Source organism: Sarcophilus harrisii, chromosome 1 (genome assembly GCF_902635505.1).
Source record: "Sarcophilus harrisii chromosome 1, mSarHar1.11, whole genome shotgun sequence".
NCBI lineage: Eukaryota > Metazoa > Chordata > Mammalia > Dasyuromorphia > Dasyuridae > Sarcophilus > Sarcophilus harrisii.
Window position 1 is genome coordinate 344,701,445 of NC_045426.1, and position 14,999 is coordinate 344,716,443.

Sequence of the window (14,999 nt, forward strand, 5' to 3'; positions counted from 1 at the left end):
TCTGATCCTGGCACCACCCTAGCACAGACCTTCCTTGCTTTGTTCCTGGACTCTTACACAAGGCTGCTACTAGGTCTGCCTGCCACAAGATCCTCCCCCCCTCCAGGCCACCATCAGCTGTGAAAAGTGATCTTCCTCAAGTACAAGTCTGACCATGTCATCCCCAGTGGGTCCCCACCACATCTCTAGGATAAAACACAAAAACTCCTGTGTGGTCTCCAAAGTCCTGTATAATCAGGCCTCCCCCTTCCACTCCTCTCACACCCCCACACACTATTTTTGATCCCATGACCCCGACTTCCTGATTCTTCTTCACATAAGACATTCCATGTCCTGACTGGGCACTATCACTGGCACAGTTCCTCATCCCTGAAATGTTTTTCTTTGTCTCTGCCTCCTGGCTTCCTTCAAGTCCAAGCTGAAATCACCTTCTATAGAAAGCCTTTTCCAAAACCTACCAATTCTAGTGCCTTTTCTCTGTTGATTATTTCATATATGCATACACAAATACATGTATCTACATACACATGTATACAAGAGTATATATGTAAATGTGTTATTTATACATATATATATATATATATATTCATATTCCTGGAACTATATTATTTGTCCATAGTTTGTACATGTTGCTTCTTCCCTTAGACTGTGAACTCCTTGAGGGTATAGGCTGTCTTTCGCCTTTCCTTGTATATCCAGCACTTAGTACTGACACATGGTAGGCACTTAAGAGAGTATCTATTGACAGATTGATTCTATGTGAAGACCAAAGATGTAGAATTTTGGAAGAAAATTAGTTGCTTGTGGCCTTCTCTTTTTATCAAGGATATCCCAGATGTGTATGTATATATTCTTTTTTTATCAAAATATTATGAAGATCTGATAGTAGACATATCGGTAGACATATAACAAAAGTACCACCTTTGATGTTTAGCATTTTTTTTTAAACTTCCCACTATTGGAGACATCTTGAAAGTCTATCTCTGAATATTTTAAAGTTATGTATCTTTTATGTGATTTTGTCATTGCTTGCTGTCTTAGGGGAAAGGGAGGAGAGAATTTGGACCTCAAAATTTTAAAAATGAACATTAAAAATTATCTTATAAATTGGAAAAAAAGCTATTTTTAAAATAAAATTATATGCTTTTAGTGTAAATTTTTTTTTCCAGTATGTCAGGTCTACTCTTCTCAAATTCTTTAAGAACTATTGATGTGGGAAAGATTCCAATCTTTGATTCCCAATCCCCCCTAGTTAATGTAAATTACCCTTTGACTCACAAATCCTGGTCCCTTTGAATTCCAATAGAAGATCCGGACCTGTCCCTGCCCCACCCGGATCTGAGCCAACTTTGGGGCTACACCCCAAAGCCCCTCGAGCTAAGTCTCTGACTTAAAAGGGCCATGCTGGGAACCCCTCTTTGCAGAGATTCCAAACATGCCAGCCATGTGAGGACCCTCTGTCCACTGGACCCTCTGTCCAGTGCCCTCCTTATCTCTACCTTTACCTATCTCCTACTTCTAAACTCAATAATAAACCTCTTTTATCAATCTAGCTCTCCGGGCCAATAAATGCTTTTATTGGGAATTCCGCGCCACTATTAGACCTCATATACTGCCGTATCCTTGCGCGGAATCTAAGGGGGTTGCAAGGGAACCCTGACTCCGAAACCTGCCCCAAACCTGCCACTAGACCTTAACTAAACCCTAATTTCATTTAGGTACCCCAAATCTAGACCTCAACATTCGACAGACACCTCAACACTATTACCAGGGGTAAAGTCAAAATGGTAAAGTTGCAGGAAGAAGTATAGCTGAGCTTTATTTATAACACAACTCAGAACAGATTTAGAAAATACCCGAGTCTTCATAGGTAGCTCTTAGCAATTCAAGATTATAATAAGGAGAAAGAATAAGAATAAGAATTCTCAAGACAGAAATCCAGAAGAAGAAAATTACTTCAAAACTTCTCCATAGAAAAACTGTTACAAGAAAAACACAACTTGTAAACAATCTGAATTCCTGGAAGAGATGTAGCAAGAGATTAAAATATTTTTATAAATAAAAGTGCTTTTAAAAATTGGAAAACAGAGGCAGGTAGATGGTGCAATGGATAGAATGCTGGCCCTGAAGTCAGAAGGACCTGTGTTCAAATCCAGCCTCAGACACTTAATACCTCCTAGCTGTGTGACCCTGGGCAAGTTACTCAACCCCAATTGCTGCAGCAAAACAAAACGAAACAAAAAACCCCAAAACTTGAAAACAAATGACAACTATGAAAGGAAGAACACAAAATCTTACTTAAAGCCACAAATTCCTTGAAAATTGGAATGGCCCAAAGAGAAGATAATAACTCTGTAGTATTAAAACAAAATCAGAAGACTGAAATACAGGGAAAAAAAAATTATGCCCGAGCAAAAACAATCCAAAAAAGAGATTAAAGAAAGATCATTTAAGAATCACTGAACTACATCAGTTGAAGAATGGCTGAATAATTTATGGGATATGTATGTTATGGAATATTATTGTTCTATAAGAAAGAATCAGCAGGATGATTTCAGAAAGGCGTAGAGAAACCTACATGAACAGAACCTAAGTGAAGTGAGTAGAACCAAGAGAACATTGTAAACAGCAATAACAAGGTTATATGATGATCAATTCTGATGGATCTTTTTTCAACAATGAGGTGAGTCAGGCCAGTTCCAATAGTCTTGTGATGGAGAGAACCATTTGCAACCAGAAAGAGGACTGTGGGAACTGAGTGTGGATCACAACATAGCATTTTCACTTTTTTGTTGTTTGCTTTTAGTTTTTTCCCATTTTTTTCCTTTTTGATCTAATTTTCCTTGTGCAACATGATAATTGTGGAAATATGTATAGAAGAACTGTACATGTTTGACAAATATTGGATTACTTGCGGTCTAGGGAAGGGAGTGGGGGGGGGGGGAAGGTAGAGAGAAAAATTTGGAACACAAGTTTTGCAAGGGTAAATGTTGAAAATTTTCTACTTATGTGTTCTGAATAAATTGTGGTATATGAATGTTATGGAATTTATTGTTCTATAAGAAATGACCAGCAGGATGATTTCAGAAAGGCCTGAAGAGACTTACACAAAGTGATGCTGAGTGAAATGAGCAGGACTAGGAGATCATTATATCAACAACAATACTATATGATGATCAATTCTGATGGACGTGATTTTCTTCAACAATGAGATGAACCAAATCAGTTCAATTTGTTCAATAATGAATAGAACCAGCTACACCCAGCGAAAGAACTCTGGGAAATGAATATGAACCACTATATAGCACTTCCAATCCCTGTTTTTGTATGCTTGCATTTTTTATTTCCTTCTCAGGTTAATTTTACATTTTTTCAAAGTCCAATTTTCTTGTGCAGCAAAATAACTGTATGGACATGTATACACATATTTAACATGTATTGTTCTACTTGCCATCTGGGGGAGGGTGGGGAGAGAAGGAAGGGAAAAGTCGGAACAGAAGGTTTTGCAAAAGTCAATGCCAAAAAATTACCCATGCATATATCTTGTAAATAAAAAGTTATAATTAAAAAAAAGAAAAAGCTATTATTAGTTAAAAAAAGAATCACTGTACTACCTGAAATCCATGACCAAATAAAAAGCCAAGATATCATATTTCAAGAACACTTTAGGGAAAACTGCTCAGATCTTTTAGAATCAGAAGGTAAAATAGGAATAGAATCCATTGCTGTCTTCCTGAAGGAAATCCCTGTAATGGGCTGAGGTTGAGTTGATGCACTGAGGTCCCAAGTACGTGAGGCTAAATAGTAATTGGGCTATACTCTATTAATATACATGATTGGATAAAGAATGGTCCCTGCCCACTCTCTGTGCAAGTCCTGATGTGTTGTATAGGAAATGACGATTTTGGTGGCTGGAGGCAGAGAGAGAGACAGGAAGAGAAGCTGGGAGAGATTGGGCCTGGGTTCGAGACTCCGAGCGGCTGGTTGTGTGGCTGCTGGTCGAGCTAGCTTCTTGACTCAGCTGCACACATTGCTATTGCCAATTCTCTTCCACCTCCGATCCTTCTTCACTGAGAATAAAGACTGACGATTTTCTCCTAACCTGAATTCCTGACTCCTGCTGATTTAAAAATACACGATCTTCACATTTGGCGCCCAACATGGGGCCCAAGGACTGAAGAAGTCTCCGGTGACCAGGAAATTGGGTGAGTATTGTTAATAGACAAATAAGGAACTTATTTTCTTAAAAACTAAACCAGTAATCTTTTTTTGGCTAAAATAGGACAAATGCTAGCTAAAGACTCTCCATCCCCGCCCCCAACCCCACCCAAGAGTGCTGCTATAGAAAGCATGCTTAAGCTGATAGAAATACATGGGTTACTTATAACTTGGGAACAGGTAGCGAGATTTGTGGGTACATTAAACTGCATCTCCCCTTGGTTCGTAGAGGAGGAGCAGATCTCTCGAGATAACTGGTCCCTGGTTGGACAAGAGATGTTCATGCATTTCAGAGAATATGGTCCTCATTCAATTTCCATCAAGGCATTTTATTTATACAATATAATTCAGTTAGCACTAAGAAACCCTATCCCTAGAAGGAAGAAAAAACCCGTGGCTCCTTCTACTCCTTCTCAAATTAGCCATGATATTAAGGAGGAAGACAATGAAGAGATTAATGACCATGAATGGACAGTTTTGCCACAGGGAATGAAAAACAGCCCTACTATGTGTCAAATGTATGTTGCTGCTGCTCTTGCTCCAGTAAGAAAAGCATTCCCAAAAGTTATGCTATTATTACATGGATGACATTTTGGGATGTTGTAAGAAAAGCATTCCCAAAAGTTATGCTATTACATTACATGGATGACATTTTACATGGAAAAGCTAAACACATTGAATGATTTTCAGAAATTGTAGGAGATATCCAATGGATGCAACCAGTGTTAGGTTTGACTACCTATCAGTTACTACTGTTATATGACATTTTAAGGGGAGACAGTGCTTTAAATTCACCACGCCAGCTTACAAAAGAAGCTCATGAGGCTTTGAGAGAAGTTGAACTGGCTTTATCCAATGTGGTTGAAAGAGTCACTCAAAAACCCTTGGAGATATCAGTTTTTGCCACACAAGAGGCACCCACAGCAGTCCTTCATCAAGGCCACAGTGTGATAGAGTGGGTGAACCTCCCAGCACAACCAGAACAAAGCCTTACACCCTACCCAGTGGTTGTGGCTAGAATTTTATTAAAGGCCACTAAGCGAGCAGTACAATTATCTGGGACAAGACCTGACAAGATATACACCTTTTATACCAATACACAAATTAATGTGTGTTGTGAGACCATCCAAAGTGGCAAATTTTTATTAGCCATGGCTCCAAATTTTTACATGGGTCTCCATTAAAGATAACCAGACTATTACATAATTGGCAATGGATTCTTGAAGAAAAAGTTTCTAAAATTCCTCTTAAAGGACCAACTATCTTCACGGATGCATCCAAACATAATATTTGTGCTGTGTACTCTCATGATCTAACTATAAAGAGAGCAGTCAGAACTCCTTTTCAGTCCACTCAGCAGAATGAATTGTATGCGATCTTTCTAGCTCTTACTTATTATCCAGGAGACATAAATATAATATCTGATTCGGCCTATTCAATAGGTGTGGAACGAAGAATTGCCACAGCCCAAATAAAATTTGCAGCCTCTAATATATATCAGCTCTTTAAGAAACTTCAAGAGCAAGTGAGAAAGCATCCAGGTAAGATCTCTATATTACATGTCCACTCTCATAGTGGACTTCCAGGTCCCATATTTGATGGCAATTCAAAGGCAGATAGCCTTCTAACTATGTTGGTCAATACCCTTTGTTCCAAGAAGCTCAGGCATCTCATTCTAAATATCATCAGGCTGTTTGAGCTTTACGTTTACAATTTGGAATAACAAGAGAGGAAGCTAGGAGCATAGTAAAAGCCTATACAGCTTGCCTTCCTTTCCACGCTCCTACACTGCTTCCAGAGAAGAACCCTCGTGGTTTGAGACCCAATGAAATCTGGCAAATGGATGTGACCCATTATAAATCTTTTGGTCGTCTGTCTTTCATCCATGTTGTGGTAGACACCTTTTAGGATTCACTTTTGCAATGCCAGCAGCAAAAGAGACAATGAAAGTGTCACTAATTCCTCACACAAGCATTTGCCATTATGGTGTGCCACAAGCAATAAAACAGACAATGGTCCTGCTTATACTTCAAAACATTTAGCACACTTTTGTGCACAGTATAGAATTTTACACACCACGGGCATACCTTTCAATCCTCAAGGACAGGCAATAGTGGAGAGGAGAAACAGAGATATTAAGGCGCTCCTCAAAAACAAAAAGAAAGGAGCCACAGTACGAGAGAACTTCTAAATCTAGCTCTTTATACTATTAACTTCGATTTTTGACAAAGATGCACTGGCTCCGGCAGTGGTTTTATAACCACCGGAAGATCAGTGTCCAGTGCGAGCAGCTCCACTATCTTTAGATAATTGCCAGGTGATGTGAGAGACCCAGAAAGTGGTGAATGGAAAGGACCGAATAGGCTAACTGCTTTGGGAGAGGTTTGCTTGATCTCTACAGGTGGAGAAGGAATCAGATGGGTGCCAGCGAGCCATATTAGCATTGTCCATCACAGAGAGGAGCAGACCCTTGAAACAAAGGAAAGACAAGAAATGAATTGGTTCTGTTGCTGATTGTGCTCACCATTGAAAAGCGTGGCTGTTATGGCGTTTGACTCATGGACATCAAAAATTGTCGGACTTGAAAACTCTCAGGAATCATTGGATTCTCTGAGACATAGGACTCGAAAACCCTCAGGAATCATTGGATTCTCTGAGACATGGGACTTGAAAACTCAGGAATCATTGGATTCTCTGAGAAATGATAAGACTGTTACAGGACTTCAAAATCTGCTGGAATCATTGGATTCCCTAACACATAAAAAGACTTTTGCAGGACTTCAAAAAACTCAGGGGGATCATTGGATTCCCTGACATGTGAAGCAATGGACAATAGATCAGTTTTGGACTATCTCTTAGCTGCTGAAGAAGGTGTATGTGTGACTGTTGTTTACATACCCTCCTTCTAGGACTTCTGGTGATCTTTTCCAACACCATGTTGATTTATATTGTTTGCTATTCTGCTACTTGCATGTACAATTTATGTTTGTTACACCACATTGAGCCTGCACTGACTGTGGGGAGAGTCATCCCTAATAGCCTCTGCGTTATTGCTATGTGCTTGTGTAATACCGCCCATGCTGATGGGTTTGTGCATAATAAGACCCTTCAGCCCAGAAACCCGCTAGCAACCCCACTTCCCTTTGGTGCTTTTCATTTCCTTCCTGAGATGTCAGGAGGCGTGATCATCTCCTTTTGAGTGCTTTCACGCTTTTCTGAGAAGTCAGGGAGGCTGTGATCACCTCCTTTTCGGTGCTTTCACCACCTTCCCTGAGAAGTTAGGGAGGCTGTGATCACCTCCCCTTGGGGGCTCTGACCTCCCTGAGTAGTCAGGGATGGCATGACCACCTGTGTTCTAAAATAAAAGAAAGCGGGAGATGTAATGGGCTGAGGTTGAGTTGATGCACTGAGGTCCCAAGTACGTGAGGCTAAATAGTAATTGGGCTATACTCTGATATATACATGATTGGATAAAGAATGGTCCCTGCCCACTCTCTGTGCAAGTCCTGATGTGTTGTATAGGAAATGACGATTTTGGTGGCTGGAGGCAGAGAGAGAGACAGGAAGAGAAGCTGGGAGAGATTGGGCCTGGGTTCGAGACTCTGAGCAGCTGGTTGTGTGGCTGCTGGTCGAGCTAGCTTCTTGACTCAGCTGCACACATTGCTATTGCCTATTCTCTTCCACCTCCGATCCTTCTTCACTGAGAATAAAGACTGACGATTTTCCCCTAACCTGAATTCCTGACTCCTGCTGATTTAAAAATACACGATCTTCACAAATCCCAAAATAAAAACTTCTAGGGACAGCATAATCAAAATCTAGAAATTCAAGGTCAAAGTAAAAATAATGCAAAAGCAGTAAAGAAAAGCAGAAAGAAAAGAAATTGAATAGCTACAGTGAGGACTGCACCAGATTTAGCAGTTCCTACTACAAAGGAATGGAGATTAAGAATATGATATTATGGAAGGCTAAGGATATATTTACAACCAAAAATAATTTACCCAGCAAAACTAAGTATAATTCTATAGGAGGGGAATGTTCAATTAAACACGATTCCCAGTTATTTCTGAAGAAAAGACCAGAGCTGAGTAGAAACTCTGAAGTATAAACACAGGAGTCAAGAGATACATTAAAAAGTTAAATATGAATGGACAATTGTAAAGTATTAAATAAGGATAAACTGTTTACATTATAATATGGGGAGATGATACATGTGCCCCCTCAGAACCATATCAAAGGTCATAGAATCAAAATAGACAGAGAGGGTGGGGGAGAGGTTCTGTTCTGTTTTGAGGATCTTAAAAGAAGAGTGGAAAAGGAAAAGAAGAGGAATAAAAGGAGGTATAAAAGAAAAGATGGATGAGGAATACTATCTCCCAGAATTGAGATCCACAAATATGTCTATATAAACATGGAAGAAGAAATGAGTGAATAGCTGACACTTGAACCTCACTCTCTTATCTGAATTGGTCCAAAGGAAGAAAAAATACACTCACACCAACAACTGGGTATAGGAATACATTTCACTCAACAGAGGTATCAATATGACACTCATGATGGTAAGGAAAGAAAGAAGATAGGAGAATAAATTAAGGCACTACTCCCAAGCATAACAAATTTTTAATTAAGAATGTGCAAAAATAATGTTTTGGTCATGTATACTTATTGTGTATCTAAGTTATATTTTAATATATTTTAACATCTACTGGTCATCCTGACATTTAGGGGAGGGGGGTGGGGAGGTAAGAGGTGAAAAATTGGAACAAGAGGTTTGGCAATTGTTAATGCTGTAAAGTTACCTATGTATATATCCTGTAAATAAAAGGCTATTAAATAAAAAAAATTAAAAAAAAAAAAAAAAAAAAAAAAAAAAGAATGTGCAAAAATATTATAGCAGCTTTTTTATGGGGGTAAAGCACTGAAATTTGAGCAAGTTCCCATCAATTAGGGAATGGTAGAATAAGTTATGATAAATAAATGTAATGGAATACTATTATACTCTTAAGAAATGATGATGGGAACGATTTTAGAGGAACCTGGGAAGATATTTATGAACTGATACAAAATGAAGTGAGCAGAACTAGAGAACAATTTGTAAAATATACAACAATACTGTAAAAATAAAACTCTGAAAGACTCAAAAGAACTCTGATCATTACAATGACCAATAATGATTTCAGAGGACTCAAACTGAATGAAACATATGAGCCACTTCCTGATAGAGAAGTGACTCAGAACATAGATTAAGACATGTTTTGGACATGGACAATGCTGGAATTTTTTTTTTTCTTGACTATATACAGGAGTTTTGTTTTTCTTTCTTTCTCAACTGAGGGTGAGAGGTAGAATATTGTTGATTTAAAAAATTAACTTAAAAAATAAAATGAGAGGGTTAGTTAATTGTCCACCCTTCTAACTATATAAAAAATTAAAAGTTCTACAAAATTTATAGATCTTAATATTTAGAATAATTTTGGGGTCAACTAACAATCCTGATGAGAAATTGTGAGTAAAAGAAAATTGGAGAAGGACATTATTTTTGGAAAAAATGGGATTTGAATTATCAGTTATATCATTAAAAAAAAATATATATATATATATATATATAAAAACCTTAGCCACTTCCTGCCACACAGGAAAACAATGTCAGTATGATGTCTGAACAAAAACAAAAAGAGAAATAAGACCTTTTTATTATTACTATTGCTAACTATTCCCCCCATTCAATTTTCTATCTCCTTTCACCCCATCCCTCCTCAAAAATGTTTTTCTACTCGCTACCCCTCTCCTCCAATGTGCCCTCTCTTTTATTACCCTTCCTTCCTTCCCATATTCCATTTTCCTCCTATTTTCTTCCTTATTGTTTTTTTTTTTTTTTTTTTTTGGCTGAGGCAATTGGGTTTAAGTGACTTGCCCAGGGTCACACAGCTAGTAAGTGTTAAGTGTCTCAGATCACACTTGAATTCAGGTCCCCCTGACTTCAGGGCTGGTTCTCTAACCACTATGCCACCTAGCTGCCCCTTCCCCATTGATTTCTATACCCATATTGAGTATATATGTTATTTCCTCTTTTAACCAGTTCTGATGAAAGAAAGGTTCATTCACTCTTCTCCTCTTCTTTACCTCTACTTTTCTAAATGCTCTAAATTATTACTGATTTAGAGAAATGCAAATGAAGACAACTCTGAGATACCATTTCACACCTCTCAGATTAATTAAGAGGACAGGAAAAGATAATGATAAATGCTGGAGGGATGCAGGAAAACTAGAACATTAACGCATTGTTAGTGTTGTGAAAGGATCAACCACTTTGGAGAACAATTTGGAACTATGCCCAAATGGCTATCAAACTGAGCATACCCTTTGATCCAGCAGTCTCACTACTGGATCTATATCACAAAGAGATCATAAAAGAGAGAATAGAATCCACATGTGCAAAAATGTTTATAGCAACCATTTATGTAGTGGCAAGGAACTGGAAACTGTGGTTATTATGATATATGGATGTAATGGAACATTATTGTTCTATAAGAAATGATCAGCAGGCTGATTTTAGAAAAGCCTAGGAAGATTTTCATGAACTGAATGAAGTGAGTAGAACCAAGAGAACATTGTACACAGCAACAAGATTATGTAATCAACAGATTAACAAACTTAGCTCTTTTCAACAATGAGGTGATTCAAGCCAATTTCAATAGATTTGTGATAGAGTCATCTGCATCCAGAGAGAGAACTATGGAAACAATGTGGATCAAAGCATAGTATTTTCACTATTTATTGCTGCTGTCTTTTTTTTTCTCATTTTTTCCCTTTCACCTTTTGATCTGCTTTTTCTTGTGCAGCATGATGAATATGGAAATATGTCTAGAAGAACTGCACATATTTAACTATATTGGATTGCTTGCTCTTTATGGAAGGGAGGGTAGGAAAAAATCTGGAACAAAAGATTTTGCAAATTTTCCAAAAATTTGGAACAAAAGATTGAAAACTATCTTTGCATGTATATGGAAAAATAAAAAGCTATGAAGAAAAGCTTTTTCTTGCCTCTTTTTTATGGTAGATAGTTTATACTATTCCATTTCTCCCTTTCCCTTTTTCCTATTATATTCCTCTCTCACCCTTTAATTTTGTTTTTTAGATATTATCACATATTCCACATTTTTTCAATTTTTTGGTTTTGCTTTATTGTCTCTTTATTTCTTCTAAAAGTCATTAGTTTCCATTTGCTCAAAAAATTATTTTCCTTAATGAGCTTTTGTATTTCTTTTTCCATTAGGCCAATTTAGCTTTTTAAGTCATTCTTCTCATTAGCTTTTTGCATTTCCTTTTCTTCTCAATTCTCTCCCTATTTTTCCTCTCTCTTACTTGGAGGCTTTGGATGTAGAAGGTTTGACTTTGTTATCTTCTGAGTGTGTGTTTTAATTTTCCCTGTCACCACAGTAACTTTTGTATAGTTAGAAACTTTATTTGTTGTCTGCTCATTTTCCCAGTCTATTAATCAGCTTTTAACTCTTTGTTAAAATAAGGCTCTGCTTCCAGGTTGGAGGTTACATTTTCAGGAGTTTCGTGCAGCTATTTTAAGAGATGCTTCTTGGTATCTAACCACAAGCACTCTTTTCTGTCCTGGAGCTGTTAGGAGTGTCCGCACCCCACTGTAGCTCTAAGATCTAATGTGGGAAAGCAACAGAGTTGACGAAGCATTCTGGTTAGATAGTGGAGTAGATTGCTAAATTTCAAGATCTCCAGATTTCCTCCACAAATAGAACAAATTTGCCCCTCAAAGTGAACATAGGTTGGCAAAAAAATTAGGAAGACTGGGTGTGGCTGGAGTCTCAGCAGAACCATAGAAACTTTTACTTTCTGGATTGTTTATGAAGTTGGGGTTTGAGTCTGGGAAGACTGAGGGAATCTTGGCTGATCAGAAACACCAGGCTCAGCTGTGCTGCAGGATGTGGCCCGGGGTGAGAAGGAACCAGCACCTGATGAGTGCAGAGGCAGTGGGACAGGGATGCTGGCGGATGTGGGCACTTGCTGGAGGGGGGGAGTTTCTGGTTTGGGGTTCCTAGTCAGAGTGGAGAGCTGAAGTGAAGCTAGAGGCACCATTCCCCCCCACCCCACAATTAGAGGTGATTACACTAAATACCTCTTATTTAAAAAAAATGAACTGATAAAGAAAGAACCCCACCAAAGAAACCTACTATGGGAACAGGGAAGACTGTTCATTTTCAGAGGAGTACATTGAAGTAAAAGCTTCTACCCCAAAGAGAAACAAGAAATGGTTCCATGCAAAAAGAGAATTTATAAAAGAACCTAAAAAAGAATTTAAGTCAAATGAGAGCCATTGAAGAAAAACTAAAAATAAATAAAGGCCACCTAAGAAACACAAGAAAATTATGAAAAAAATAAGTTAATGAACAAAAAGAGAAGATACTGAATCTCAAAAATGAAAATAATTTTTTTGAAAACTAGAATCAGGCAAGAGGAAGCCAGTACAGCTATGAGAGACCAAGAAATAACAAAACAGAATATAAAGAATGAAAAAATGAAAACAGAATGTGAAACATCTTATAAGGAAAATGACATATCTAGAGAACAGATGAAGAAGAGAAAATATAAGAATAATTGTGACCAAAAAAAGAACCTTGACACAACAATGCAAGAAATAAGCCAAGAAAATTGTTCTGGTTGATAGAACATAAGGAGAAAGTAGAAATAGAAAAAAAAAATCCACTAATACAATAAAAGACCACCAGTCTGTAATCATATCTATTGACATTCAAACGAACCAGGCCTGCAGCCAAAAATATCATATCCAGCAAAATTATTTATAATATTAAGAAAAAATGGACATTCAATGAATTCTCAAGATTCTCAGGACTTTCTATAAATCAAATCCAAAGTTAACAGAAATTTAACATATGTGAGTCAATATCAAAGATCAATTTCAAGGAACTCAGGATAGACAAGGAATGTCAAGGAACTCAACATAAACAAATTTTTTCTTACATGGGAATTACCAATAGTTCAAAAGAAAGACTGGCAGAGTTAAGATAAAAATAGTAATTATATTTTGCAAATGAGGTACATAGGAAGAATGGAGATACAGGCACTGGAAAGTGGAGAAAGGCTTGTAGTTCTGAAAACCTATTTATATCAGGGATGGGTTCAATAGGCAACACTACCCTCCAAAATCTCTAAAGAAATAAAGGGGGAGGAATGAGTGAATAGGGAAGCAAGGGATGAGGGAAGAAGACAAGGGAGAGATCCTTGGGTGGGGAGAGGTTAAGTAATAGCAAGGCCAATTAAGGAATAGAATTAAAGAAGAGTCTTCAGGGATAGGCAAGATGTGTGTATGTCTATCTACATATTTATACATAAATTTATCTTTTCTCAACTATATCCTGCTTGGCAGTGGTGAGGGAGATGAAAGGGGGGGAAAAGAACAAAGTAAAAAAGGTGACCAGCAGAGAACAAAAGAACAGTTCACAAAGTAGTAAAGAAAAGATGAAGACTCATGAATATAATTTCTTCTACTAATATATATACTTTCTTGATCTGATAATTTGTTGTTATAAATTTCTATCCTCCCTGATGTTTTGCTAGGTACATGTCAATATTCTCTTTTGTTCTGCTTTAGTTTGTTTTGTATTCCTTAAAATTAAAAAAAAAAAAGCAACAGTTCTGCTTTGCCAATGCTGGGACCAGGTTTGTACAGCAAACTCCCACCGTGTTGCTATGACCTTCCAAATTCTCTTTGGTGTCTCTGGGCTTAGAGGTCTGGAAGCCATCAGTACTGCTAATTCAGAGGTCCCTAGGCCTGTTTCTGCTTTACTGATGTGGGGCTGGACCCAGCCTACACTGCCACAGCCTGCACCAGAACTACAGGCCAGATTCTCACCCTTGTGTCAAAGACCTTCTCTAATGACCTTCTAACTTGTCTCCAGTTAGAAAATGTTTTACTCCATCTTTTGGGGTATTCTGATGCTCTACAACTGGTTTACAGTCATTATTTATAGAAATTTGGAGAGGTTTGGGAGAAGCTGGGTGAGTTCCTGCCTTTATTCCATCATCTTGGCTCTGTCTCCCACAAGTGTTTTCCTATATAGTGTTGTAATAATTTTATGAAGTGTATTACTGGTATTGGTCTTTTTATTCTGCCTCAACTGAATTTTTAAATTAAGTTTTACTTTTATCCTGAATTTTAAAAAGCACCAAATAGAATGGAACTTAATTATCTACATCTTTCTCTTAAAAAAAAAAAAAAAGTATGTAATAAGAGCAATCTGTAGCTTTTTGAGTTATCCAGCTTGTCTGGTCACCTTTTCGTTCTCCTCATTAAAAAAAAATGCCCCTGTGACCTTTTCTTTAAAAAAAAAAAACGGATACTTTCTCACTATCCCTCATTTCCAAATTGTAAAGAAAAGCAAAAAACAAAAACAAAGTCCTTGTAAAAAAAATTTATGTTGACCATTCATTCTCCTATTGGCTCTGTCCAAAAATGTATGCTTTATTTAAGATCTGGAGTGAAGCATCTTTTTTGTCAAGTGTGTCAATTTGTTCAAATCTTTCAAGAATTCTTTTGACCTGCTCCCTGTGGTTCTTTATAAAAGCACAGAAAGTACAGGAACATTTCTTTACATTCATGTGCTATATAATTTTTTCAGGCATTTCCCTGAATTTTCCCTGAAATCTTTACTTTCTTTCTCAGAATTCAGAATGCCACAAATAAAATAATCTTTATCACTCTAATTGTTAACAGTTGTTTCCAGGGGGCAGCTAGA

At 37.5% G+C, this 14,999-nt stretch overlaps 1 protein-coding gene across 3 annotated transcripts in view; it reads right to left on the reverse strand.

Moving 5' to 3' along the window:
- Positions 1–14,999, reverse strand: part of IFT140 (intraflagellar transport 140) — a 198,496-nt gene that overhangs the window by 93,478 nt on the left and 90,019 nt on the right. The gene's annotated exons all lie outside the window — the stretch shown is intronic.